The sequence below is a fragment of the Centruroides vittatus genome, unplaced genomic scaffold (genome assembly GCF_030686945.1).
Source record: "Centruroides vittatus isolate TY-2023 unplaced genomic scaffold, ASM3068694v2 contig_109, whole genome shotgun sequence".
Classification (NCBI taxonomy): Eukaryota; Metazoa; Arthropoda; class Arachnida; order Scorpiones; family Buthidae; genus Centruroides; species Centruroides vittatus.
Window position 1 is genome coordinate 55,664 of NW_027120701.1, and position 14,753 is coordinate 70,416.

The 14,753-nt window shown below is 31.6% G+C and overlaps 1 long non-coding RNA gene and 1 pseudogene across 1 annotated transcript; one reads left to right on the forward strand and one right to left on the reverse strand.

The window, feature by feature from the left end:
• Window positions 1–8,571: 8,571 nt before the first annotated feature.
• Window positions 8,572–9,072, forward strand: LOC136975641 (uncharacterized). The gene is made up of 3 exons (XR_010880806.1): window positions 8,572–8,641; window positions 8,719–8,808; window positions 8,934–9,072. It is a non-coding gene; the product is annotated as an uncharacterized lncRNA (long non-coding RNA).
• A 182-nt stretch (window positions 9,073–9,254) lies between these two features.
• LOC136975677 (uncharacterized) overlaps window positions 9,255–14,753 on the reverse strand; it is a 30,028-nt pseudogene continuing 24,529 nt past the window's right edge.

The following is a 14,753-nucleotide window of genomic DNA, read 5'->3' on the forward strand; positions in this document are numbered from 1 at the left end:
GGTGTTTTGAACTCTTTTTATACACTGTATTTACAATTTCTCATACCATAGTGAATCTCCAAATGGACTTCAATAAGCTACATGTAACCCCTGCATAGTGTAACTCTTGAATTAAAATGTTATTGTTAATTAAACTATTATTAGGATTGTGTTTGCTGCAACTAAGCAGCTTTTGCTTGTATTCGTGGTGGATATTTTAGCAGTAAATTTTATTTGTAAATTCCTCTTTTTTGCTGATATAAAAATAAAATTAAAATGAAAACTTTTTTTAACCAGAGTAGATTACGAAAGTTTTTGGGAACGAGAGCCAATGATGTCGTATTTAATTAAATACATCCTGTAGAAAAATCTTGATAAGACCCACTACTTCAATGGAACAAAAAAAAAAATCCAGGAACAAGTTGATTAACTTTCCCTGGTAGTATTTACAATTGTGTGTGTGGCGCCATCTCTTATGATATTTTATTATTAAATTTTTAAAAATATTTTTAATTATTATAAATTGGCAAAAAGCTTAATTTTAAGGATAGGAGATTAGTTTTATATTTTAAAAAAATGTAGATGCTAATAACAAGTAAAATCGTCATAAAGTCCAATTTTACTGGTGATATGACACGACCTCTCTTCATCTTCCCCTGTCACTTTTAACCAACTTAACCACAAAAATTTAATAGCATCAACTACCCAGCAATTTTGAAAATTTTCGAAAAACACATAGGAGTTATTAAGCTTCAAACAGGGAAAAGAAAATCGTTCCCCTCACACGCACACACTGGTATCCAAGAAAAAAACCTCGAAATTTGTGCATTTCTCAACATTTTAAAAATCTCTGATCCAAAAATGTAAGTTTTATGAGTTCATTTTTCACCTATCGCCATACTTTTCCATTGTTATATATAATTGAGCCAGGAAACTAATAAGCAATTTACAAAAACACAAGCTCTTTTTATTCTAACATCATTTATCTATATCTGTAAATGATAATGTTTGTTTGTTTGTTTGTTCGCTACAAACTGCTAGGCCGTTTGACCAATTGCTACGAAACTCGGCGATCCATTAACATACTACTAACTTAGATAAAGTTATAAATATCACCTTAAAATAAACTTTAATCAAAACTGTTAACATAAGTAATCGTTAAACTGCAAGAGTAACATGCTTTAACAGTACTATTATAATAGAAAACATAACATTTTTAGTAAAAATTAAATTCAGTTTGTATCAATGCGGGAATAATAATTTAAAACGAATAAAAGTTTTAAATCTTTCGCGGACCATATTTTAGCTCTTGTGGACCACTGGTTGGAACCGCTGATCTATATCTGTAAATGATAATGTTTGTTTGTTTGTTTGTTCGCTACAAACTGCTAGGCCGTTTGACCAATTGCTACGAAACTCGGCGATCCATTAACATACTACTAACTTAGATAAAGTTATAAATATCACCTTAAAATATTTATTCGATTTCTACATATCAATTTCTACCTACAGATAATATTTTCAATTCTTGTCTACATCACCAATAAAATTGTGCCATTTCGTAGCATCTGTGTATTGCAAATTGCAATAAATCTAACAATAGTAGGCTAAAATAACTAAACTTTTTATGTGGTTTTCGTTTTAATGTTTATTGTTCTTATTTTTTGCCTGTGCAACGTCAAGCTTATCTGCTAGTTAATTACTTGTACATTAATATAGAAACACATGATAGGCATAGGAAACGTTCAATCATTTTACAAAAAATTTGAAAAAAAAATTTCCTATTTCTGAAGTTGTCAGAAATAATTATACACAGTAATTATAGTTAAAGGACCCTAATTAAACTCTTTCTGGAGTGATATGTGTCAGTTTAAACTTAACCAAATTTTGTACTCTTACACTTCTGGACAAGCCAAAGGGATTTCCAAAAAGCAAGGATTTAATTCAAATATTCGCCATTAAGACAATTTTGGCTCTACAATCAACAAGATCCTCGATACAATTTCTTACTGTCATAACTCTGAAAGCGTACTTGTAGCATTTAGTTCAACAGTTTCACAAAACAGGCGCATTTATGCAGTCATAATCTCATGACTATTGATACTGATCTGCATGAATGAATTGTATTTTATTGTCGTAAGCAGTTTATATCCAGAAATTGACTATACAACGTGTGCAAGTATATGTTACATATTATTTCGCTTCACAAGAATTCGCAAGAAGTACGGGTTATTATACAACGTGGGCTAAAATTCCGTAAGAACTGAAAATTCAGAAAATATGAATGAAGTTACGATATGAAATGCAGTTTGCATGGTAAGTATTGTCACCCGAAAAATTGTTTTTTGGTTGACAGAGAGGAGTTAATTCAAAAAATCATCGATAGATGGGGGTGACATACAAAATAAATTATTAAAGATGAGGCCGTCGTATTCAGCCCGAAACGTGAACGGCGGACGGCGAAGCGCCGCCATATGGCAATTCTAGACGGTCGATAATGGCGTTCGCTTTGTGTACGATGGTGAGTAGAAGATCGGTTAAACTTCTCCATTTTTTTTTTTTTTCTTTTGTTTTTGGGGTTAAAATTATGACCTATTTTATTAAAATAACGATTATTTAAGCATTTATGAATAACATTGTAAAGAAACAAACGATTTTAATTCAAAAATTATTTAATTACTTAATATTTTTTAATGTAATGTGAAGTGACCACAGAAACTCTAAGGCTGTGTTCACTTTTTTTTCGCACAGTAAGCATTTAATTAAAATTATATTTGTAGTCTGGTGATGAGCTATTACTCTTGTTTGATCAGTATGAAAGTGAAGAAGCCATTTTATTATATCATATCACTAAAATTCTACCTGTGACAAAAGCAAGAATAAATTTAAATGAAATGACTGATTCTGATTGCTTGTTTTATTTTCGGTAAGTGATATATTTATAAATTAAATTAAATACTTAAAATTAAGAATTTTATAAGTAATATTTCTTTTTTTAACAGATTTTCAAGAGACGATTTGTTTCATCCGCATTCTGCTTTACGCCTTCCATCTGTAATCATTTGTGAAAATGGATCGCGCTCACTTTGAATTGATGCATTATGTATTTTATTACGAAGATTATTTTATCCTAATAGACTTGATAATATTTCTGTTTTGTTGGGGAGATCAAAAAATGAACTTTAACGATTTGTGCATGAAACACTAAATAGCATTTACAATAGCCATTCCAAATTGTTATTGAATATCGACGAAATAAAACTAACAAGAGAAAAATTAAAGATTATTTAGCCAAGTAATAACAGCAAAAGGTGCTCCTTTGACAAATTGTTGGGGATTCGTAGATGGAACGGCACATCCTATTTGTCGACCAAAAATACATCAATGGGTGGTATTCAGTGACCATAAACGTATACATTGTTTGAAATTTCAATCAGTGGTTACACATGATGGTATGATTGGTAATTTATTTGGACCAATAGAAGGAAGACGTCGTGACAGTGAAATGCTAAGAGAATCTAATTTGTTAAAGCATTTGGCTGCGATTCCTTGATTTGAGAACGGGACCCAATTTGTTTTATATGGAGATTCTGGTTATCCTTTGCGTCAACACCTCATTACACCATACCGAGTGCTAGCTTAACACATGAGCAAGAAATATTTAATTCCAGGATGAGTTCAGTAAGAGAGTGTGTGGAATGGGTATTTGGGAAAATAATTCAGATATTTGCTTTTCTAGATTTAAAAAAAAAATTGAAGTTGTACCTTCAGCCTGTTGGTAAAGTGTATATTGTTGGTGCACTACTTACAAACCGTCACACATGCTTATACGGTAGTGCAACATCAGATTATTTTAATTGTTTACCTCCCAAATTGGACAAACACTTAGAATGAAATCAATAAATATATAAAAGAATTTTTTAATTTTATAAAATATTTTATTTAATTTTATAAAATTTTTGTCAAAGTTTTCAAAAGTATTTCTAATAACGCTTCTCGTTCTTTCCTCTCTAAATCAAATTTTTCTAAAAATATCTTGATCATTCTGAAAAGAAAACTATGATAAGCTATTTTATGAACACAGCTATAAAAGTTTTATTGACACTTCACATCACTTGCTAAAAAATTGATTAATTAAATAATTTCTGGATTAAAATCGTCTGTTTCTTTATAATGTTATTTGTAAATGCTTAAATAATCGTTATTTTAATAAAATAGGTCATAATTTTAACCCCAAACACAAGAAATGAAGAAGTTTAAACCGATCGTATACTCGCCTTTCTAGACGAAGCGAACGCCATTATCGACCGTTTAGAATTGACAGATGGTGGTGCTCGAACCGTCCGCCGTTCACGTTTAGCGCTGATACGTGTGCAGCAACCACTCTACAAATACAGTCAAACCTGTTTTTATGCGGTTTTTTTTTCTTCGATTTTTTATGCGATTTTTTATTTGTGCGGTATAGTTGGCGACTAGTCTCATGCGTTTTGTCATGTCTCACGTTGACTTATTATAGCTAAATAAACTTATTATAGCATAAATGAACTTATTATAGTAATATTATTGCATGAATACGCAAAAAACTGAAATAATTTATTTTTTAAGTCAACAAAACACCAGCTGGACAAAAATATGTAAAAACAGACGATAGACAAGACGATGCAGTCAAGTGCTGACATCTGTTGTCAATAAATTCTACGTGTGTTTTAATTACGTTAATTAAACCTTCAAAGTGTTTTCGCATTCCTGGACCATTAAGATAAGATTCATTTCAAAGCGTAAATTGAAGGTAAATGTACTGTATTATTTTTTCTATTTAGATATAAAATTTTAGTATTTTTATTTTATGTTTAGACATAATCCCTGAAAATGAATAAGGGCAAAACAAAGCGAAGAGAAAGGTAATTTCCTTAGAAACTAAGACTACGATTTTAAAACGAGTTATTTTCTATGTGAGACCTTTTTTATGCGGTCCCTATTCACCGCATAAAAACAGGTTTGACTGTACTTCTAAAAATAGGGTAGGTTTTACAGTCTGTTACAAAAGTATAAGAAACCATAAATTTTGTTTTTTAAAAATTTATTTTCAAACTGTTATTGGAAATATTAATTATTTTAATTATTTTATCAGGATTTTTACATTTCATAAAGCAGCATAAATTTTTTTCACAAATTCATTTTTTATATATTCAACATATATCATGTTTAACATCCAGGAATGAGAGAGAAGTTTGGTAGCTCATAAGTAAAACATGTCAACAAGGCAAGCTGCTGTTGAAATACCAATAGATGTATCTCATTCAACTGTTTGGGGAACATTAAAAAACTATGACAATGTAAATTATTTAAAACTGAAGTTGAAACCACTTTTAACTGCCAAACACACATCAATCATTTAAATTGGGCTAAAGGGAAGATGGGATGGACTGAAGAATGGCAAGAAATAATGTTTAGTGATGAGAAGTTTAATTTATATGGCCCTGATGGGTTTTCATATTATTGGCATGATTTAAGAAAAGAAAGCAGAATTTGTTTTCTATTTTTTCCCACATAAAATGTCAAAACGTCGAGAAATGTGAAAAGTTGGGTGATGAATCAAATATTGTCCTCCCCGCATTTTACACTTTATAACAGAGGCAAAGCTTTCTGTTATATTTTATAAAAGTCAGCAAAGTAAAAATGCATTTGTAAACAATGAAAAGAAAATATTAAAACTTTAATAAACAGCGGTTATATGTATATTATATATAAAATAATATACAGTAATTTTATCTTGAGGAAACCGTGTTTTATGTTTTCTTTCTTGCGAAGACACAATGCAGTGACAGTAGATTTAAAACACTAGGCAAATTTTCATCCTTTACTCGGTTGGAACGCTTTTTACATCGCGCGTTTCGGGCCGATGCCCCTCTTCAGCCAACTTATAATTGTCTGTGTGTGTTACAAATACATGTGTACAAACAGCACAGCAGTTATTGGGGGTGGTTACCTCCTAAATGTTGGTGTTAAGAGCTTGTATACCATTAAAGACTGGACCGCATCTCGTTCGAAAGCATAGACAGAGTACGAGTATTCCAACAGCGTGAATCTTTTATCTTTTCTTGGTATCCGTTATCTTGATGTTGAACCATGTTCTTCTCTCAAATGATGATATTCGTTGTTTCTATATTAATAATTTAGTTTTATCTTGAGGAAACCGTGTTTTATGTTTTCTTTCTTGCGAAGACACAATGCAGTGACAGTAGATTTAAACACATGTTTCTACACATGTATTTGTAACACGTACAGTCAATTATAAGTTGGCTGAAGGGGGCATCGGCCCGAAACGCGCGATGTAAAATGCGTTCCAACCGAATAAAGGATGAAAATTTGCCCAGTGTTTTAAATCTACTGTCACTGCATTGTGTCTTCGCAAGAAAGAAAAAAAATACAGTAATTTATCAAGTATATATAAATAATTATATATATACATTCTCTATACCACAGTAATTAAAGAAATAATAATAATGAAAATTTTCTAAAAAGTTAACCTTCTCCTACGTCTTAATTTTTCTGAAGTTACGAACTATTTCTCTTCTTAAGTGGGTCGTGGCCATCAAGATTTTCTTGGTGGCCACGACCCAAGGCCACAAACGGGTGCCTTTTTAACGGGGCCTTTTTTAAAATCCTACCAATGATGAGTAATGTTGAAAAAAGACCCTGTTGGTGACCACAGGGCAGAAAATCACTTGAAATTTAGCAAAGGCGAGATCTTGTAACATAAATCGGCCAGATAACACTTCCTTTCCAACGCTCTTTCTTGAGATAATTAGTCACCCTGAGCAAGCTAGAGAAAGAAAATTCCGGTTAGCTGTTAACAATCCAATATTACCGATTTTGGAAGTGTTCTGAGTCAAAAAACAGACCAAAAGATATAAAAAGATTACCGAAAGGTCATTTAGATCATCCAGTTCAGTTCGTTATCATTTTCATTACAGTCTACTTCAAGAGTTCTTTCATCCAAGAGTGAGAATAAACGTCCTCTTGTTTTGCTCGTTCATTATTCCCGCCATTTGTAATTCGTCCTTTGACCAAATCACCATTTCTAATATGGCGCGTTTCTCGACCATTGATTCACATCGATGATGGCGAGAAACCATCGATTGTTTTGAAGTCATAACAAAACACTATAGCTCATACGCATTAAATACAGCCGGAGTGTGCCATTTAATGAGCGAAGGGGTGTAAAACAGCGTGTACGAATCCTACTGCAAAAGTGTAAGTGTATTGATGGTGTCAAAGCTCGTGCATGGATCAAACAATTATCTTAATAAATAAAAACATCATTGTAATTTTGTAATTTAAAGTGTATAAAATGATGTTCAAATCGGTGAATCAGTAAAATAATTATCTCAAATACATCAATTCCATCTATCCAAGCTCTGATATATCACAAAAAAAGACTGCAGCAAAAAATAAAATAAATAAATGCTAAATTATTATTCTCTGTTAGTACGTTTATAATAATGTCACATTCTAAATTTATATTCGAAGCAATATTTTTTTCCTCTAAATATAAACTATCGATCATTTCTATCTATATATAATATTGATTTCATTTCGTAACATTCAAGATGGAAGGCAACTGCCTCTATTGTCTTCTTCATCCTACATTTTCGTTAGCTATACCCTTCGGAGATATCCTTGTCGAACGATGTATCTGTCATCAGCTGACTCCATCGCAATCTAAATTCGTATCAATTCATGCAAATTTCGTGCAATTGGTGATAATAAGCCACTCTCTGATGCTTTTGTCTCACCACTTTGCAACGGAAGACAACATTATCGCCTGCAGCCCAATTGTTAGAGATGAAAAAGTCCATTCTCATTATATGACTGGAATATTTTTTTGTATTTCTTGGGGTTCCGTTCTCGTAATTCAAAATGGCCGAAAACAGAAATTGCGCTTTAATATGAAGATACCCGAATACGAAGGGGAAATAGAAAAAGTACGATTTTATCAACGTATTGCAAATTATACTATCGGAATCGCTTACGCTTTCTTAATGTGTTTGGTCACATTTATCAATTTTATCGTATTCAAAGAAATTGAAAAGAATTCAAGCTATTCGAGGGCCATCGTCTGCTCTGTATTTTTGCAAATTTCCTCCATTTACGAGTCTACACTATGGATGTGGTATGCGCCTGTAGTCATACTAATTGGAGTGATCATAAACGACAGATTCAAGGCTTTATCAGTGCAGTTGCAACAGGCAAAAGCGCAATGGCCGAAAAAGAATATCGACCGTTTGATATCGAAACACGTCGAATTTTGCGATGTAATCGAAGATATTAATGAAAAATGGAATAAATATTTATTCGCTTTATATGGGCTTATCCTCTGTCTTGTATCCTTCATGATTTACACATCAATATTTGGAACGGAAGTCCTTCATCGTCGTGTTATAATATGCATTCTTACCATTGCTCTAATCATTATAATATTTTTCTGCGTGTTCTCAATTTCACGCTGCGTCTCTTCGGTAATTACGAGCAACAAATAAACATTTTTCATTAAATTTCTTTATTGTAATTTCTCGAAATCTATTTTCAGATTTATGATTCCTTTCAAGAAATCAGAAGAGTTACTAATGATTATCTCCCATTGCAAGATAAGCTAAAGGTAAGACTATATAGATTTCATTAATACTAAGTAAATGAAACATGGACATTTTATTATATCGACTTTTTATTGTACAGATTTTAAATTTCATGAAGAAATTTCAAGAAAATAAACTCGGATTCAGCTGTGGAGAATGCTTTGTAATGTCTAAAGACATACCAGTTAAGGTAAGAAAATTCTGAAAACTAACATAAATTTTATTTTTTTCATATATTCAAAGGAATCAAATTATTTTAAAAAATATTAAAAATCGTTTTCATTGAGTATTTTTAAATGTTACTTCTCTTCTCAGGTGTATGAAAATTGGTATACAATATTCAACATGCTGCTGCAAATACGAGATGTGGTTTTAGGAACAACATCGTCTTCTTGTACATCAACACCTATTTCGAAACCTTCAGGCAACTCTAGTAATAGTACATAGAAATGAATATTCGAAATTCTTTGAAAATGAAGTAATGCTTTATTTATGGTTTCATTAGTTTTAGGTTGACATTGTCCAAATCAGTCTCGGATTAATTAATATGCAAATAAGACAAATGTCTAGGGCCTGTAATTCGGAGAGGCCCGGCTTCAGTGCAGAATCTTTCTCTGTTTTAAAACCAGTTAAAAATTATTTAAGAATTTTAATAGGACAGGAAAGGTTGTCTTTAACAATGCTTACTAAAGAAAGAGACACTCTCAAACGGCTAGATTGATCAATTTTCTGAAATGAAAATCCAAAAACGAAAAATTTAAATATTTTAAAGGCTGATTAATGGCTAAAATTATACACATTTTTCGTTGTACCAGAAACTCTTTTATTGTACAATTATTATTGTATTAGCGTTTGTATTCTCTATTATTAATAAAAATTTTAAGTGACATTATTTAAGATTTGTTTAGAAACAACTTATTTGAATGGGACCTCAATTTAAATTTTGTCTAGGGTCCGATAGTGGCTTAATCCGGTGCTGCTACAATATCGCGAGTTAAGACGAGATACGGGAATCCATCCTACCTGGTGTCTGGCTTCGGACGTTTTACGCAGAGAGATTTCGCCGATCTCCTCTATGTACTGTATTTTAATTAACCCATCCTGGATAAAATGTCGCATTTCACATTATCAAACATGAGGAAAATTTAATGATTAATTATCGTTCATTAGAGAAGTAAATAATAATGTATACAACTTACAGATAATATTATTTGAATATATTTTGAGTATCTGCCATACTTTTTAAGTACAAAATGAGGTACGATAAAAAAAACTAATATATCACGAAATTACTACTCAAAATGCCATTAAAATATTGTCAGTGTGAAAAAAATATATTGTTTACAATGTCGAAAATAAAAAGTGTTTAATATACGAGCCATTATTTATTGTGACATCGTCACAATGCCAGACTGCAATTCTTAATTATAATTTTAATTTATTTACACTTTGGTTTTTTATGATATCATGTAATAATAATTTTATCAAAAACAGTAACAAAATAAAAACGTAAATGATCTTTAACAATGCTGTATAGGATATATTTGTACTAAAAATTATAGAACACATCAAGACTTAAATAATAACCGATTTTATTTATTATTAATAAGCAATATGACCATTTTGTTTATTAATTATTCATAAAGTTTATTTGCATTATTTTAATAAGATTTTTTCTCTCCACATCCGTTAATTTATGCCAAACATTAGTTATTGCGTTTTTAAAATGATTCCATTGAAGTATATTGATTTCTATTTATACGTACTTTCTTTGCTAAGCCACCAAACAGGATTAACATCATGAGAACATATTTTAAGTCAATAACATCCACACCATTTGTAAAAAACCAGTCCCAAGTTAAATTTGCGTCATGATTGGGTTACATTATTTTGTCAAAATTGAAAAAACTACACTACAGTTTTTCTGCAAATGGCATTATGTACATATCTCATATCTACTACTTACTGATATTCTACAGCAGAGGTGTGGAAAATTTCCAAAAAAAAAAAGCCACAGTAGTAATTCTGCAAATGCCAAAGGCTTGTCATTAAAGCTTTTATTTAGCAGCAAAATTTATTTCATTCTTTTATTCTGTAGATGACTAGACAACTTTATGTACTTTAATTGAAAATTTGCTTCTTGTCCTTCTGTTGAAATTTAATATTATGAAGTCTTTATATTTCCTTATGATCTGAGGACCTAACATACGTTTTGCGAAATGTTTTCAATTGGACACCAAGAGAATTTTTTTAGTTGTTTTACTTTATTAAATAAACACTTTTAGAGTGTTTACATTAAAAGTAAAAATAGTCAGAACTGCCGTAAGTATTTACAATGATGGTTTCACACACGCACAAAATAAATTAGAGTTCAAAAATCTATTAATCTTGAACAGGTCCGTCGATAAAACAGCTTGCGAAACAATCCCTAAGATACAGACAATCGCAAACTCCTTCAACGTCTGGCGATGAAACGGCGAGACGAAACAACCTTCTTAGTCCAGTTCGTTTGGCCAACCCTTTCCCGCCAAAACTCTAACCTTTTATTCAGATTGAAGTTAAGTTTGATCAACCAGTCAGCGCTGCCTAGCTTTGTCATAGGTCCGGCTATGATCTGATGATCCGCGGCCAATCACCGATCGTGGATTCAACACAACTGATCGTCTTCCAACCGACTTCTGCTTTCGAAATTAACGGTCGTTTCTCCAGCGTCGACCGTTGCTCATTTGAAATAGAGAAAAAGGCGGGAATCGTACGTCCAGACGATCTTATTTCCGACACTGCTAATGTGGTTATAGTGTTTTCACAAAGAATCTATTTATTAGTGTGTACAGGCACGATGAAGTGACGTTTATTTTTTCAACACTAGGCTAGTTGAATCTTTATTTAGTTAGAACGTGTTTTTCTACATCGACGTTTCGGGCTTCAGCCCCTCATCAGCTAACTAAACATATATAAAAAATATATTTTCTACATGGCATAAATAAAAATCAAAAAACTAAAAACTCACATAAATTCTTTGTAGACCATACCTTGCTTTTGCATGGGTACTATACACACAGCAGAAATCGGACGACACTTAGGCTTTACATTTTCAATATCAATTTTTTCTCGCAACTTTAACTCCATAAAAACTAAACCGTTTTTTCATTTTATTACATAAATAAGATAACTTCTGTAGAAATTAAAAAATTAAAAACCAAAATTTACAAATTCCAAAGGTCGTTTTTACTACCTCATCGACCAATCCGACAATTTGCATATAGCACTGTGTGCCGTAAGTTGCACCTATTAACAAATTAATTAGCCAACATTTAGAAACCCTTAAGGGAATTACAAAGATTTTTAATTTACAATTTTTTTATATTACAATAAATCACTATTTGGCTTAACGTTTACACTGTATATTTTTCTCTTTATCTAATTTACATAACATTAATACGGAACATTATTTCATTAAATAATTCTGTCTTTACCATTCGATTATCGCAAATTATAATAATTTAGTACATTTCTTCATATTATTTTCATTATATTATTTTTAACCAATTATTATGAATTTTAACGCTTAAGTTTTTATTTATACAACCTTGGTTTTTGTTTCGTAGTATTTCAACGCTTTCTTTAAATTTTCTATCATAAATCCTTTTCTCTTTATGTAAAATCTGTATATTTGATTGATTTATATTACAATTATTGATTACACAATGATCATAAAAAGCTGAGTTCAAACGACTATATTTTAAATCGGATATGTGTTCTTTAACACGCGTTTTTAATGTTCTTTTGGTTTCGCCTATGTAAAAACTATTATTCTCACAAGTACAGGGTATTTTATAGACGACATTTTTAATTTCATTTTTATCTTCTATATTATTTGTTGAACGTTGTTTCTGATTTAATCTAGATATTAAATTTTTATAATTTGGTGCAAGCTGTATGTTATTTTTTCTAAGTTCTTTATTAATCTTTTCATATACACATTTTATATATGGAAAACTTAAGTATTTAATTTTTTTATTATTTGCATCTTTTTTGGAAGGAAAGGGGCCTTTATTATGTATGTTTTTTTGCCAATTGTTAATTAATCTTGTAGGATATCCATTCAAACTAAATTTCTTTTTTAGACTGTTTATATATTTCTGATTTGTTTCCTGTTCGCTGGTTCTACTAAGTATATTCATATATTCCATATAAAAGATATTCCTTTTTATATGTAAAGGGATATTTGAACGATAATTCAGTGTCTTATTAACTGAACATTGTTTCCTAAACGGTTCAAGTATTAATTTTCTATTTTTCCGTTTTATCATCACATCAAGGTATGCTATGCTGTTATCAGTTTTTTCTTTTTCTATAGTAAACTTAATTTCATTATGGATACCGTTAATTAATTCTTCTATCTTGTCTATTGTTGTTTCAGCTTCGTTATATACTATTAGTATGTCATCAACGTATCTTCTATAAAAATCTATACCCAAAATGTTTTTTATTTTAATATCGATTTCAATCATTATTAATTCCGCTAATTTCGGTCCTATAACTGACCCCATACTAATGCCGTCTTCTTGTGTGTAATATTTATTATTTAATTCTAGGTAATTACTCTTATAAGCAAACTCAATCAAATCTATAATATAAGGGTCTACATTCATTTTGTTTAACTGATTATTAATCAATTTCCATGTAATTGACGGATACATTTCAACAACGTCAATACTAGCTAACTTAGATGTGTTGTTTATCTGAACCTCTTTTAATTCTTGTAAAAATCCTTCCATATTTCGAATAGAACAGATTGAGTTTTCGTAGTCTTTAAGTTTTCCTTTTAGATATTTCTCTAAGTTATACAATACAGTAAATTTGAAGTCAACAATTGGTCGTACTATCTGTAAGTAAATTTGAAGTCAATCAATCAATCAATCAATCAATCAATCTATTTACTATTACTATCGCAGATAAAAAGTTTAGGATTAGTCGATCCTTGGGTGCAATTCTTCGCCACTTTTATCCTAGTTACACCCTCACTCAGCTATTTACAGGACACGGCAACTTTAAGCAATACTTGCATAGATTTAACCTTGGGGACAATCCACAATGCGATTGTGGTATTCAGGAGGACCAAACACCACTTCACTTAGTTTTTCGCTGCAATAGATACAATCACATTAGGGATAGTTTAATGAGAGCTGCAATTTTTGAAGGATACAACTGGCCTTGCAATCCGCACCAACTCATTCACACACATACAATGTTCCATCGTCTATTCACATTTATATCCCTTAGGGCTGTTTCACACTGTCACCGACCGGTCCGACCGGTCCGACCCGACCGATCCTATAATCGGACCGACTAGTAGTAAAAGAATTCACACTGAATACGATTATGTCGGTGGCCGACTCGTAAGGACCAATCGGAACGCGTCTTACAGGTCAGAACACTAGCCAATCGTGGTAAGTTTTTCAATTTTAAACAGAAAACATGGCCGTCATTGAAAGGTTGTCGTGTGTACGCGTGTTCGCGGGCTAACGACACCATTTTAGCATTTTTAATGCTGCTTTCTCTTGTAAATGAAATGTATTATGGTGAATTAAAGTAATTCGTTTTGTTAATATCGATGAGTGCCTGCGTATTTCTTAATAAAGTTGTTCTTAAACGAAGCAAATAGACGGAAATAAAAAATCGTTCGTAACTTTTAAACGGTTGATCGTAAGTAATTTTTTTTAATACCAATCGATTCAGCGTATCAAATTACATTTAGATATGTCTACGTCTATTCGTTAATATGAAGTTTAAGACTATTTTTTAGCTGGATACCTTTCGCTTTACTCTAACCAATTATTTTTTTCAATGTCGCCTTTATAATCGGCTCGCCGAATATCATAAAGCCATGGATATTTTCTGACTTCGTTTATTAAAGCTTCCGAGAAAACTTTACCTTCCGCCATTTTCTAACTTCGGATAAATCTAAACTCTGATTGGTTATAGCTTCGAAGCTCTCATTGGCTGCAGCTCACCGACTGCTCCGACGCGACTACAAATATTTAACTTTTTAAATCTTTCCGACTGGAACGACCAGTCGGTCGACCGACTGCTGTTGTCATGGCAATACGACTAGGAGTCGGACCGGTCGGC